The following is a 13,939-nucleotide window of genomic DNA, read 5'->3' as shown; positions in this document are numbered from 1 at the left end:
GTAGCTATCACAGAAATCGATCGCATGCGGGGAATCTCACCATCGCAGAGGCGATCACATACGATCAATGCATGGATGTTGCGACCATTAACCGCATGCGTCCATCGCATAGAGGTTGCGGCTACAGAGTAATAACCATAATAGAGGGATGAACGGAAGAGTGGTGGAATGCGATGATACTTCGAAAACCAAGCATGAACGCATACCTCGGGAGTATCAAAAGATGATGTGGACATTTCACCTACCATGCCATTAGTTACAGAGATTCAGAGCAGGTACATCACGTCGTTAGCTACAGAAATTCAGAGAAGGACCATTAAAGTTGTCGGAGATCGAGCTCTATAAATAGAAGCCTTAGAGCCTAACTTGAAATTATCCGAGCTTCTGCCTTAGGGCAGATCCTTGTGATCCAGACGAAAGCGTGAGAAGACATTCTCTGAGAATTCTTCATTCCTCCAACCATTCAGAGTGACGACCGAAGCTTCGCTGGAGATAGATCTCGAGAGAGACTACTCCACTGCCCATCCATAGCACCACCGGCAACCTTGACACACATCTGATGGAAGCAAGACATTCCCTATCTGGCCTTCCACATCTCTTCTCTCTGTATTGTATTATATTATGGCTTAAGACATTAATACATTCTGTGATCAATGCATTTCTCTATTTCCTTTGATTCCATTTTCATTTACTTCTTCTTTATCTTCCTTTACTTTCATTGCAACGACTAAGTAAGATTTCTAGAGTATCGCATACTTAATCATGTGGCATAAACATATGAAGCATGTAGTGAACCACCGACAAGTGTGAGTTGCATGAGTATTGCGAGAAAATCCTATTTGCTTAATGTGAGGTTGTAGCAACGCTTGTCTATGAGCGGTCACAATGCTTGTCTATGAGCAGAATCAGCAGTGACTAATTACCCGAGAGGGTAAGTAGTTGAACTCACTAAGCGAAGTAAGCAGTGTTCCTAGGGATGGGAATAATCTTATGTCAACCATGCTTTATGTGATTACCTTATCTTATGAGTGCATCATTCATTATTTGGTCATACTTGGGAGAGTAGTCTAAAAAACCAAATCTAGACTTGGGAGAGTCAGATTGGATCACATAAGCAAGAATGGAGGCTATTACACAGCGCATGAACCCTATAGATAGGATATGTCAGTATGCGGTCTCATCGCATGTGTCCAGAAGTAGAATACGGTGGTATGCGATCACCTTTTTATGTGTAGGAGTACGTGAGTAAGAATAGAGACTTAGATATAAGTTCTATCGACACTATCGCATGTGTCTTAGTCAATTGTGTATAGCATAATCGCATAGCTTGCACTGGCTGGGGTTACCCTTGCGATCAAGCTTAATGTTACAGTGAAGTCATCCCCTCCACAATTTTATCTATCTTTCCATACATCTTATTACATGTTAATAGTTGCTGTGTCTTTAACTCTCATAGTCATACTTCTATTGCTTAATCTGTTTAGTTAGGAGTAGGAGTAGTGCATAGTCCTTAAACTTCAACATTCTTTTATTCTTCTCTAAAAACACATTACGTCACAATATTTAGCTACAAGTCCCTGAGTTCGACCTCGGATCACCCCAGAAACTTGCAATCTCGTTATACTTGGTGAGAGAGCAAGAAAACTTGTGGCAGGAATGCATGGTCATAGCATAGATTCTTAGACACATATTGCATATCCCTTAGTCCAACGCATGACCAGCAACTCATGGAAAACGAACGATAAACGTATATTTATTTACTCCATTTTCCACGCATCAAGTTTTTGGCACCGTTGTTGGGGACTTGACAGCTAATAGTTTGTTGAGTTTTGTGTTTTCGCAGGCATCCTTTTTACCTTGGGAGTATTGTAGCTTGTGCAACCAAGTTGCAAACAATATTTGAAGTGTAGGCGATGCGCCGAAAGCTAGTATTGACCCCGAGATAGAAAGATTATCAATCGCATGATCTGAAAGAAGTTATAAGTGCATGACGACCAACATGCACCCAACAATTGCCGGAACAAAAACCAACACCCAAATGCGAAATGGTTACAGAATAGGGCCAAATTTTTTCTATTTTTGTAATTTTTTTAAAACATGTCTGCCTTTAAGTAAAACATCGATTAATAAAAAAAACATTTTCCATATGGGTGTCAAGGAAACTCGTAGGAGTAAATGACCACTATGGATTAAACCCATGACCTCTTAGCTCTTTGGCCTTTATTTCTGATGAAACACGACGCGGAAAAAGAATCTAATTATACTCTAATTACTTTTATTAAAAGGAAAATAACATGCACAATGAAGGAAAATACAGTAAATAAAAGAGATGGGATACAACCTTTGTAACTCTCGGACAATGCTTTTCCTCGTTGAATCTCGACCCGAACTCTTCCAGACCACCACTAGAGTTGATCTACTATCCTCTAGACTCAGAACCGGGTTGTGAGACCCGATGAATGAAGAACCTGAGAGAGAGAAAGAGATGGAAAAATAAATGGAATTTTGTGGTTTGGGTTTTTATTTTTCCAGCAACATTTTGAAAACTAAAATTGGCAAAAAGTCAAAAGTCTTTCATCCAAAATCAAAAGCCCATATTTATAGAAAAGGGCCATGGAACAATTGCATGAAATCAATTCATAAAAACCCAACACCTAGAATCCACTATCTAAGTGGGCTTAATATCTCCACTATAAGCCAACATCTAGCCCACTATTTTGTTAGTGGAATTATCCAACAAAAGTTTGGATTTTTCCACTAATTTTAGTCAAAGGGCAAAATAGCCATTTTGTCAAAGTCAAACTTTGACCAAAAAGTCAACATTTTGACTTTTTATGATTTTTTTTCTTCGTATTGACTAATTTTGACCTCCCGAGCATGAATCCGCATTCATTTTCTCGAAATTCAAATCACATTTGAATATAAGGTTGGTCAAAGTTTGACTTTTCAAAGTCAAAAGTCAACTCTTTGACTTTTTACAATTTTGACCATTTCCGTTATTTTTGAGCTTCCGAATATGAACGTATTCCTATTCTTAATATTTAAATCATATTTAAATATTAAAGCTGTATCTCTAAACTGAAAAAACCGACTACTATATCACATATACTTATCGATTTCTCTCCACCTAATTCGAATAATTCGAATTATTCTATCATACTGTTTTAAGTTTATTCCATATGAGCTAGTAGGGAAACCTAATGAGCCTACAGATCATGGGCTCCAACAATCCGAGATTAATAGGTAAAACCCTTTAACCTAATTAATCAACATTTGTTAACTAACGGGACATTCCACTAAAGTCCCGTAATTGCACTCCCCTCACTGTAGATATATTTCTGTTCATCTAATATAACCATAATCAGTAAACTAATAATTTACAAGTTGTTCGTAATCTCGGCTGGATCATAAAAATCGTTTTACTCATAAGACTACATCTTGTTCCTTAAGTTCCACTGATCCTCTAATGAACAACTGGTTTAAGGTCCAACTATAAACCGAACCCCTCTCGGGCCAAAGAGAGAGTGGAGCCCTTTGTTCAAGACCTGGATTCAATACTAAAGGGAACAACCTATCTACTATCCCTATAACGAGTAGGAGTGAATTCTGTCTTGCACCCTATATTCCCAGCTATCCACCTAATCTTACCCCTGAAATAGGAGGCTTATTGGGCCAACGATGATGAACTGCCCTCACCTATGCAGATCTAAGGATAATTCTGAGTGAACATGAGTTCATAGTTAGCTCAGGATTAAGATTAAGTTACTTAGGTCATCAATTAACGAAATAGTCAGTTTTATACATAAAATGACATTTAGAACGTAAAAAGTGACTATTTCATTGTTTAGTCTTATGAAAACTCATTGCATAGGATGCCTCCACTCACATATGAATGATTCAGGATCACATCGTTTGTACTAACTACAAAGTGGGCCACATCCATAGTGTCACCAGAATAAGGCGCCCAATCTTATTCATATACTATATACCATTTTGGCTATATATTTGAACTTTATCCACATTTATATCACTATATAAAGTTCAAACTACATTAAATAGCCTCAGGACCTTAGTTTATTGTATTCAATATTACAATTTCAATAACAACTTTATTGAAAAACAAAACAGAATATGTTTATTAATTTACAAACTACGAGTTTTAGGACATAAAATCCAACAATTTCATGCTCCCACCACCACTAGGTTAGCCCGTAATGGTTGTCATTTGAATTCACTCTCTCACTCTCTCTCTTTTTTTTAGAAAAAAGAAAAAAATTACTGGAATAATTTTATTTTTGTAAACAATTTCAAAATTAATTTTTTTAGATATAAAATTAAAAGTTAAAATTGTAAGAAAATATACACAAAATTAATTTGTTTGTTTAAATAAAAAATACCACAACTCTTGACAAGAGGGTGAGACACGGTACCTTAATGAAAGGATATGGCTTCTCTCAAAAGATACAACCTCATACCAAGATATGTAACTATATAAATATTCACAAATCTATACTATATATCAAATGGGCTATGAGGGAAGAATTTTCACATCCCTATTTTGTCCTTACAACTATACACGTCATAGTGATTACACACGAAATAGTGTATTCTTTTATGTACGGGTATGATTCTAGACCAGAATATGAAACAACACGATATAGCAGTAGAGATATTTTGAACGGACAATCACACCCATCATAACTATTCAAGTCGAAGCGGTTACATGATGAAGTGGTAAAACTTCTTATGTATGAGTGTGATGTGACCATAGATATAAACAATTACAACCTAATATTGAAGATATGTTTGTAAAGACCCAGTCACGTCATTTACCTTATCATAACTATTCAAATTGAAGTGGTTACACAATGAAGTGGTAAAACTTTTTATACATGGGTGTGATGTAACTATAGATATGAAAAATCATGATCCTATCAGTGGATATACGTTTGTACAGAGTCACGTCATTTACCTCATTACAACTATTTGAGTCAAGGGGATTAGTAGTGGAGATATGTTTGAATAAAACATCACGATTAGTAGTGGAGATATGTTTGAAAGAACAATCATGTCTTTTCCTTTTTAAAACTTTCAAATTTCTATTTTGTCTTTTTCTTGATCAAATAGTTACAACTATTACTATCAAGGTAAAAATGTAAAAAGCTATTTAATGTATGTACGTGCTATGGACTAGTTGTCTATAAAAACAGAGTTCCCCTAAATCTCAATCTCAATCTCTTTCATATATAATTATTCAAATATTGTAGTATCCATCGAATCTTATTGTTGAAGCATTCATGAGTTATTAATTATTCATATCTTGGGAGAATTTTTCTTGACATTTTGAACATCATGGAACAAAATTGTTATAAGGAAACATTGTGAATTAGTTGGGTGAGATTAATTATTTTCATTGTTTTCCGTATTCTTTTGAATTTTTTTTTTACAAAAATAAAATTATTTTCTTGTATTTTGTCAATATATTATTTTGCTTATTTTTTCCATTTTATTTTTTTTATTAATGAATACATTTAAAATATTGATATTATTTTATCCACATGAATTTTTTTTAAAGTTAAAAATAAATATATAATTTCATAATTATGTATATAACAAATGAAAAATATTCCAAAAGAAGTTTGATTTTATTTGAATAAAAAAAATATAAAACTAAAAAAGTCATAAAAATATAATTTGAATTTTTAAAAGAAAAAAGCAAAAACACAATTATCAGACGTGTTTAGTTTTAAAGTTTTAGAAAAGAGAAAACAAAAGACAATTACTTTGTTTGTTTGTTTTTTTTTTTTTTAAAAAAAAAAAAAACCAAAAGCAGTTACCAAAGAAATAAAAAACCAAAAGCAGTTACCAAAGAAATATTCTGTTTTTGGTTTTTTAAAAACGGTTACCAAAACCCGTATGATTTTTGTTTCTTTATAACAAAAAACCAACCATAGAGTTTCAAAAACTAAAAACAAAAAATAAAATGATTATCAAACAAAATCTAAACCATTATTTAGGGAACTTGCGCCACCAAGTAATCTCTCGACGCCACAGAGAGGTGTACCTATATGAGTTTCTTAATGCTAGAGTTGGAAGATGGCTCGACATCGTCTTCTCCCATGCACAATCTCAATAAGAGAGGAAGTCATTCCCAATAGAACTTGACAGAAAGAAAAAAGGAACTCATGGTGCTTCTTGATAAATGAGTGCAGTATCAATGAAGAATTATAACAGTTTTTCATTTCATTTTTCTACATTTTTCTTCATCTGTTACATGTTCCACTAATATGTAATATTCTTTTTCATGGTTCTTATTGTAAACCACTAATATTCTGTCATGTGGCACTATTATGCAAATAAATATCACTACACGACGATCGTCAGGTGCTGTGAAGGCTGATCGTCTTATTCAATTTTCTTTTATCGTTTATGCTCTTTATCAATCGTGTAATCTTTTTTCTCTATCATCTAAACCTATCGTGTACACTTCAACCAATCGTCCACCTCAATCGTGTACTTTCTGTCAGTCCTGATTTTGTAATTCTTACAGAAACCAAAATTTCCATTAGCAAATCAGAAACTTGTCAAATCTCTTTAGAATTCTATCAGTATCTCATGGGCCTACATGAGCTCTACAGGAAAATTACGAGGTATCCTTCTTTTATGGGATTCTAATATTCACAATGTTGTTGATGTAGTTGAAGGGTTCTTCTTAATATCTATCCAAGTTTTGTCAAGGTATCGGGCGAAAAGGAGTCGTTAAAGGGTTAATTTCCCTTGTTTCTTTTATTTATCTTTTGCCCTCTCTAAGCTTGCCATGTGGCAACTTGTGTATGTTTCATTCTTTCTTGTAAATTGTCTATATTACCCCTTAGTCTTTAGGGTTTACTATTCTTTCCTTGTATAAAAAGGATATGATACCTCAGTTGTAATGCGTGTGAAAATATATTGGAGAATACAAAAGGCTTTTACCGATTGGCCCAAGCATCTCCCTTTCTTCCCTCTGTCTTACTCTCAACACCAAAACTTCAATTTGGTATCAGAGCAGCAATGGCCAACGCCTTCCCTTCAATCAACTCAAGTGGATAAGCCTTAAACCCTACATACAGTAGTCCGCCCCTAAACTAACTCCTAAACCAAATCACCTTCATCAAGCTTGACAAAAGCAACTTTCTTCTATGGAAAAACCTGGCCCTCCCTATTCTGAAAAGCTACAAGCTGTTCGGCTTCCTCACCGGAGAGAAAATATGCCCATCCATGTTTGTCCAAAAAGAGAAGCCATCATGCCATTGCCAACTCTAATGGTACTACTCACAGGAGCTGAAGAGTTAGGGGGAGTTAAGCTCAGTGCCATGTGTACCCAAACCATCGTTAACCCACTCTATAAGTCCTAGATAGCAACAGATCAACTTCTTTTGGGATGGCTCTACAACTCTATGACTTCAGAGGTTGCCACACAAGTTATGAGTCACGAGATTGCTAAAGGGCTGCGGGATGCTCTACAAGAGCTATTTGGAGTTTAATCCTGTGCTGAGGAAGACTAGAAGGTAAATTTTTCAATCCACTTGCAAGGGGTCAATGAAGATGAATGATACCTACGAACCATAAATCCCACGCAGATAACTTAGAGCAAGCAGTGAGTGTGGTTGCCTTACGGGCTCTGATTTCTTAGGTGTTATTGAGCCTTGATGAAGAATACAACTCAATCGTTGCAATAATGCAAGGAAGAATGAATGTCAAGTGGACCGATATTCAATCAAAACTTCTAATCTGTGAAAAATGACTTGAACATCAAAACACTTAGAAAACAAGCTCATTCAGTGGATCCACCTCCATCAACATGAACACCGGCAAAAATCCAAATCTGGGAAATCAAAAATCAAACCAGAGTCAGTTCAATGGCAGCAGACCTCCTCAACAACACAACAACAACCAACGTGGAAACTGGCTCGACAGAGGCAGGGGGTGATGGAACAATCGTTCGGTATGTCACATATGCTCCAAACTGGGACACATTGCCCCAGTGTTATCAACTAATCAACCGACAGTTTGGTCCAAATGCCCATGGAGAACAATCGAGCAGAGGATCCTTCTTCTTGAGGAAACAACATCCTAATCAAGGCTCCAATTCCTTAAGGCCCCCTCCATAGGCTTTTGTGGCAATCCAAAGCACTAATCCTTTTGTTGTAACACCATGTCAGTGATTGATCAAGGGTGGTACATTGACAGTGGAGCCTCCAACCATGTAGCCTTTGATCACAACAGTATGACCAACCCTTATGAATATTTAGGTAATGAAAGAGTGATTGTTGGTAATGGAACCTCTCTACCCATAACTCATATCGGTTCATGTTGCATTTCTACTAATGATTGCTCATTGAATCTTCATAATGTGCTATGTGTGCCTGCCATTGCAAAGAATCTTATAAAATGTCTAAAACTCTTAGAAGATAGCAGAGTAATAGTTGAATTTCACTCTCGTTACCGCCTTATTAAGTATATCAATACCGGCCAAGTGGTGCTGAAGGGGGAGCTTGACGATGGACTGTAGAAACTAGATTCAAGTAGAGCCACTAGTAGTGTTTCATGTGTGGAATGCAACAACTTGAAGTTGGACAAGAAGATCATGGCATGCTCTGCCGTAGTTAGCAATATGAGTGTCAATGTTGTGTCTAAATTAATTTTGCATAGAAGGCTTGGACACCCTTCCTCTAAAGTTCTTAATGATGTAATCGAACTTTTCAATCTACTAGTGAAAGCCAATGAAGAAAATTTATTTTGTGAAGCTTGCAAGTTTGGAAAGTCTCATGCTCTTCCTTTCTCTCCTTCTACCTCTCATGCTAGCTATCCTTTTGAACTTATCCATTTAGACTTGTGGGGGCCTGCCCCTATTATCTCTATTACAAGTTATCTTTATTATAAACATTTTATTGATGACTTTAACAGATTTGTATGGCTTTACCCACTCAAGCTAAAGAGTGATGCCCTTGTTGCCTTTAACCACTTCATTACCTTTGTCAAAACTCACTTTGGGTGCAAGTCAAATCCCTACAAACTGATAATGGAGAAGAGTATGTGAAAATCCATAAGCCATGTACTGAAATGGGCATATTGTCTAGATATTCTTGTCCTTACACATCTTCACAGAATGGTAGAGCTGAAAGAAAGCATAGGCATATTGTGGAGATGGGCCTCGCTCTACTTGCTCAAGCATCTATGCCACTACACTTCTAGTGGGATGCCTTTATGACATCCACACTCATCATTAATGGCCTCCCAACCCAAATCCTTAAAGGCAAAGCTCCCATAGAAGTGCTGATCAAAAAGACCTTCAACTTCACTGACTTACGCTGCTTTGGGTGTGCCTACTACCCCTGCCTGCGGCCCTATAACACACACAAACTTTAGTTTCGATCATAGAAATGTGTTTATTTAGGGCTCAACCCAGTGCACAAAGGGCATAAATGCCTAAACAATAATGGCAAGGTATTTATTTCCAGACATGTTGAATTTGATGAATCTTCCTTTCCTTTTGCAACAGGTTTTGGCTCATGTCCTGAGTCTTCATAGCAACTTAGCCCATCCTTCACCTCTTGGCTACCAAACCCACTGTGGGCTCACTCTACTTCCCCAACCTATCCACCCTACTCATCCCCGATCCCACTTTATAATTCTCTTGCACTCCGTGCAAGCCCACATTTTCAGCCTAACTCATTTCCCACCTTTGCCTCTAGTCCAAGCTCAAGTTCCTCATCACCCACCAACTCACCTTCTCCTTACTCATTAATCCACTCTACTCCTTGAACGACTAAATCTCAATCCCCTGTCCCTCAGTCCTCGTCCTCTTCTTCTCCACCTTCCACTATACCTCCCACCTTGTCCCTTCCTAACAATCCCATGATCACCCGTGCCAAGTCTGGCATCTTCAAACCTAAATTATGGCTATCAACCACTGATCCTGATTGGACACTAACAAAACCCATTCGTGTTGCTGATGCCTTAACTACACCAGTCTGGAAATCGACCATGGATAATGAATACTAGGCCCTCATAAAAAACAACACTTGGGTCTTTCTTCCACCCCCCACCAATTGCCACTATTGTTGGAAACAAATGGGTTTTCCGGATTAAACGACACCCGGATAGCTCAATTGACCACTACATAGCCTGGGTTGTTACGAAGGGGTTTCACCAAAGTCCAGGCATTGATTTTTTTGAAACTTTCAACCTCGACGTCGACTGTCCGCATAGTGCTATCCATTGTTGTATCATGCAACTAGGAGCTTCGCCACTTAGACTTCAATAACGCCTTTCTCAATGGCCATCTCGAAGAGGATGTGTATATGGCTCAACCTCCCGGATATGTAAACCCCTCTTTTTCCTCACATGTCTATAAGCTTCAAAAAGCTCTTTATTGCCTCAAGCAGGCCCTTCGTGCCTTGAATACCATGTTAAAGTCTGTTTTACTCAGCTGGGGATTTCAAACAGTCACTTCGACTCCTCCCTGTTTATTCAGAGGCAAGGGTCTTCAATAACTCTACTTCTAGTGTATGTTGATGATTTCATCCTTACCAGCAATAACCCATCCCTACTTAATCGCCTAACTCACACCCTCAATCAACGGTTTTCCCTAAAAGACCTTGGCCAACACACTTACTTTCTGGGAGTCCACGTAATCCGCACCTCTTCTGGTCATCTTCTCAGTCAGTCCAACTACATTGATATTCTCTTGCACAAGTTGAACTTCCTCACCCTCAAACCAGTTCCCACCCCCATGCTCTAGGCAAATCCTACTCCTCCTATGATGGCATTCCAATGGCAGACCCTTCCCTTTATTGAAAAATTATTGGTGCTTTACAATACTTAATGAATACTCGTTCGGACATCACCTTCATTGTAAACCACCTTAGTCAATTCCTCCAACACCCAACCGACTCCCACTGGCAGAGAGTTAAACGAATCCTCCAGTATTTGAGAGGAACCAAAGATATGGGCCTTCTAATCTCCTCATCTGACAATATCAACATTACTGCTTTCTTTGATGCCAATTGGGCATCCAATCTTGATGATCGACGTTCCGTGGTTGCCTACTGTGTCTATATTAGCAACTCTCTTGTTTCCTGGTCCTTGAAGAAACAATCCACCATTGCCTGCTTTAGCACGGAATCAGAGTACCGAGTTCTCACTCACACCTATGCAGAAATCATTTGGCTCTAATAATTACTGCCCGAACTTGGGCTAAAGAATCAAGCCACCTCTACCATTTGGTTCGAAAACTTCAGAGCAGGTACCCTTGCCACAAACCTAGTCTTCCATGCCTAAACCAAGCACATTGAAATCGACATACACTTCATTCATGATCAGATTCTTCAAGGGCTTCTTCAAGTCCAGTATGCCTCGTCCGCTGATCAGATCACTAACTGTCTCACAAAACCCCTTTCTCATTCTAGTTTTCCTACCTACGTTACAAACTCGGGATAACGAAGTTAACCGCTTGTTTGAAGGGGGATGTCAATGTATCAAGTGGAAAGGAGTAGTTAAACAGTTAATTTCCCTTATTTCTTTTATTTATCTTTTGCCCTCTCTAAGCTTGCCATGTGGCCACCTGTGTATGTTTCATTCTTTCTTATAAATTGTCTATATTACCCCTCAGTCTTTAGGGTTTACTATTCTTCCCTTGTATAAAAATGATATGATGTCACACCCCGTTCTAGATTTCCCTTCTAACCTAGAACAAAGTGTGAAGACGTTAAACATCATTTCTCTCTGTGACATCTAACGTCCCAACTCTTAACATATCTCGTACTCAAGATCAAACCTAAACTTCCAAACCCATTTTAGAAAATAATCTCTGTTAATTGACAAATTTTAGGAATTTGATTCAGTTTAAATCACACTGTTTAAAGAGATTTACAGACCAACAGTAAGGATTATTTTGAACAAAACCTCCCATGACATGTAACTCACAAGTTTTAGCTATTCTGTAATACTCTTAAATACATGCACAAACAATACAACAAATGTTTAACAACACTAGTGGTGTTTGATGACTCAGCAAGCACCAGGAACTTGTCACTGCCTAGGGGTGGGGAAAAACATAAAAAATGGAAAGCATGAGCTAAAGCCCAGTGAGTGGTAATTTAATATAAACATAAGTTATCGCTTTCTAAATCATCAATAAAAGTAATCAAATCATTCAATAAAACATTGAACAAAGTACAAAAGATTCAACAACATCTCAAACACGTGCTAGTAAAACAGTGGCACGATCAACTCTTATAAGCATATTATAAAACATTCAGGCGTTACCAGAAAACCACACCAATTCTGTACCCAAATACTCGTTTACAACGGCAGGTTACTCTGGATAAAGAATGCCCCCGGTGTAAACCAAATCACAAGGTCATACGTGCATGCAAAATTACCTCAAGGCTAAGCATAAATACACACCACAGGCCCATGTTACTCTAGACTCGACGGTATACTCTGGTAGCCCCCTGATAGCCTCAGTGGCGCTATAGACATAGGTTCCTCTGAACTTTCCGGTATACTCTGGCCATATTTGACCTTGGTAGCCCTCTGATCGCCTAAGCAGTGCTACCAAAACACATTCAAGTAGCACGGAAAAACAACCATCTCTTGGGTACTAGAATTAGTAGTTTGAAACCATTTGCACAACCATTCAACAATCTTAATTCCACCATCAAGAGGTTTTCATAAAAACCATACAAATCACAAGTATGTAAACTCTGATTTCAAACTACATTTTGATAAATCAGAATCATATAAAACCATCGAGAGTTTAGAAATCATGATCTAAACATTTTTGAAATATCAGACAAGTAAAAGAGATCATGGCATCACATTTCGTAAATCATAGCATAATATAAAATATAATTAGTTTCTATATCAAAACATTCAAAAGTTAACAAATTTTCTTTAAACCTAATCAAATCATGCAATCTAATATTCATGATTAGCCTGTAAATCCTACCATACAAGACTCAATATTTGCTACTCATCGATTTAAGCTAGACAAAGTTTGAAGAATTGTGCAAGCCTTAAATCTATAGCATACAACATACATTCAAGGGTAGAGGTGTCAATCCATCAAAGAAACATAAACCAAGAAGCTTAAATGGATTCAAAGAGGCATAAATACGATATGAAGTTTAGACAAAATAATCTTCAAAGAAAGTACATAGGGTCTACTCCCAAGAACAAGAAAAGAACAACTTACCTCAACATTTTCATAGACAAAGAAAGAAGAGAAGAAGCTCCAATCCATAACTACAACCCAAACATCTAAAATCCTAAGTTAAGATGTTAACAAGAAAGAAAAATCAAGCTGGGGGCCGTCTTCCTCATTCTTTTCTCCATGTATTTATCCCTAAAATTTGAGGGATATATAAAGAATGTTTTTGAGTGCCACAACACTGCTCTCGAACGCAGTTGTACTTTGCCCTTAGTTGCCATAGTGCTTGCCTTGCACGTAGCGTTACACTACATTGCCTATATGGAGCGCCGCAACATTTTCACCAAATTGAGCATTCTGCCTTTGCACGTAGCGTAGAACACCGAGTAAAGGCAGCCCTGTGCTCTCTTCAGGGGCAAAATTGTAAATTTGATTCTTTGTCTACTATTTGCTCCGTTTTAAACCGAAATCCACCAGAATTGTTGTGGCCGTTTATCCATAATTTAAGCCAGGATAAATAGCTCTTTTGGAGAACTATCAAACCATCACCCAACCTAAACTTTTCTAGTTCTCGAGCAAGAAAAAGCATACAAGTACAAAATAAACAATAGAAAAATTTTGCGTTCAAATTTAACTCGGACCTAATTTCTTAAACATGCTACAGAATTTAAAAATGTGAAACTTACAACTTAATGAAGAATTTAAAGCTTTTCCTATTATTCCTCATGTGTGTGTGTGATGAAA

Source organism: Benincasa hispida, chromosome 12 (assembly GCF_027475165.1).
Source record: "Benincasa hispida cultivar pf3 chromosome 12, pf3_genome.v1.1, whole genome shotgun sequence".
NCBI classification, from domain to species: domain Eukaryota; kingdom Viridiplantae; phylum Streptophyta; class Magnoliopsida; order Cucurbitales; family Cucurbitaceae; genus Benincasa; species Benincasa hispida.
This window is presented reverse-complemented; position numbering follows the sequence as displayed.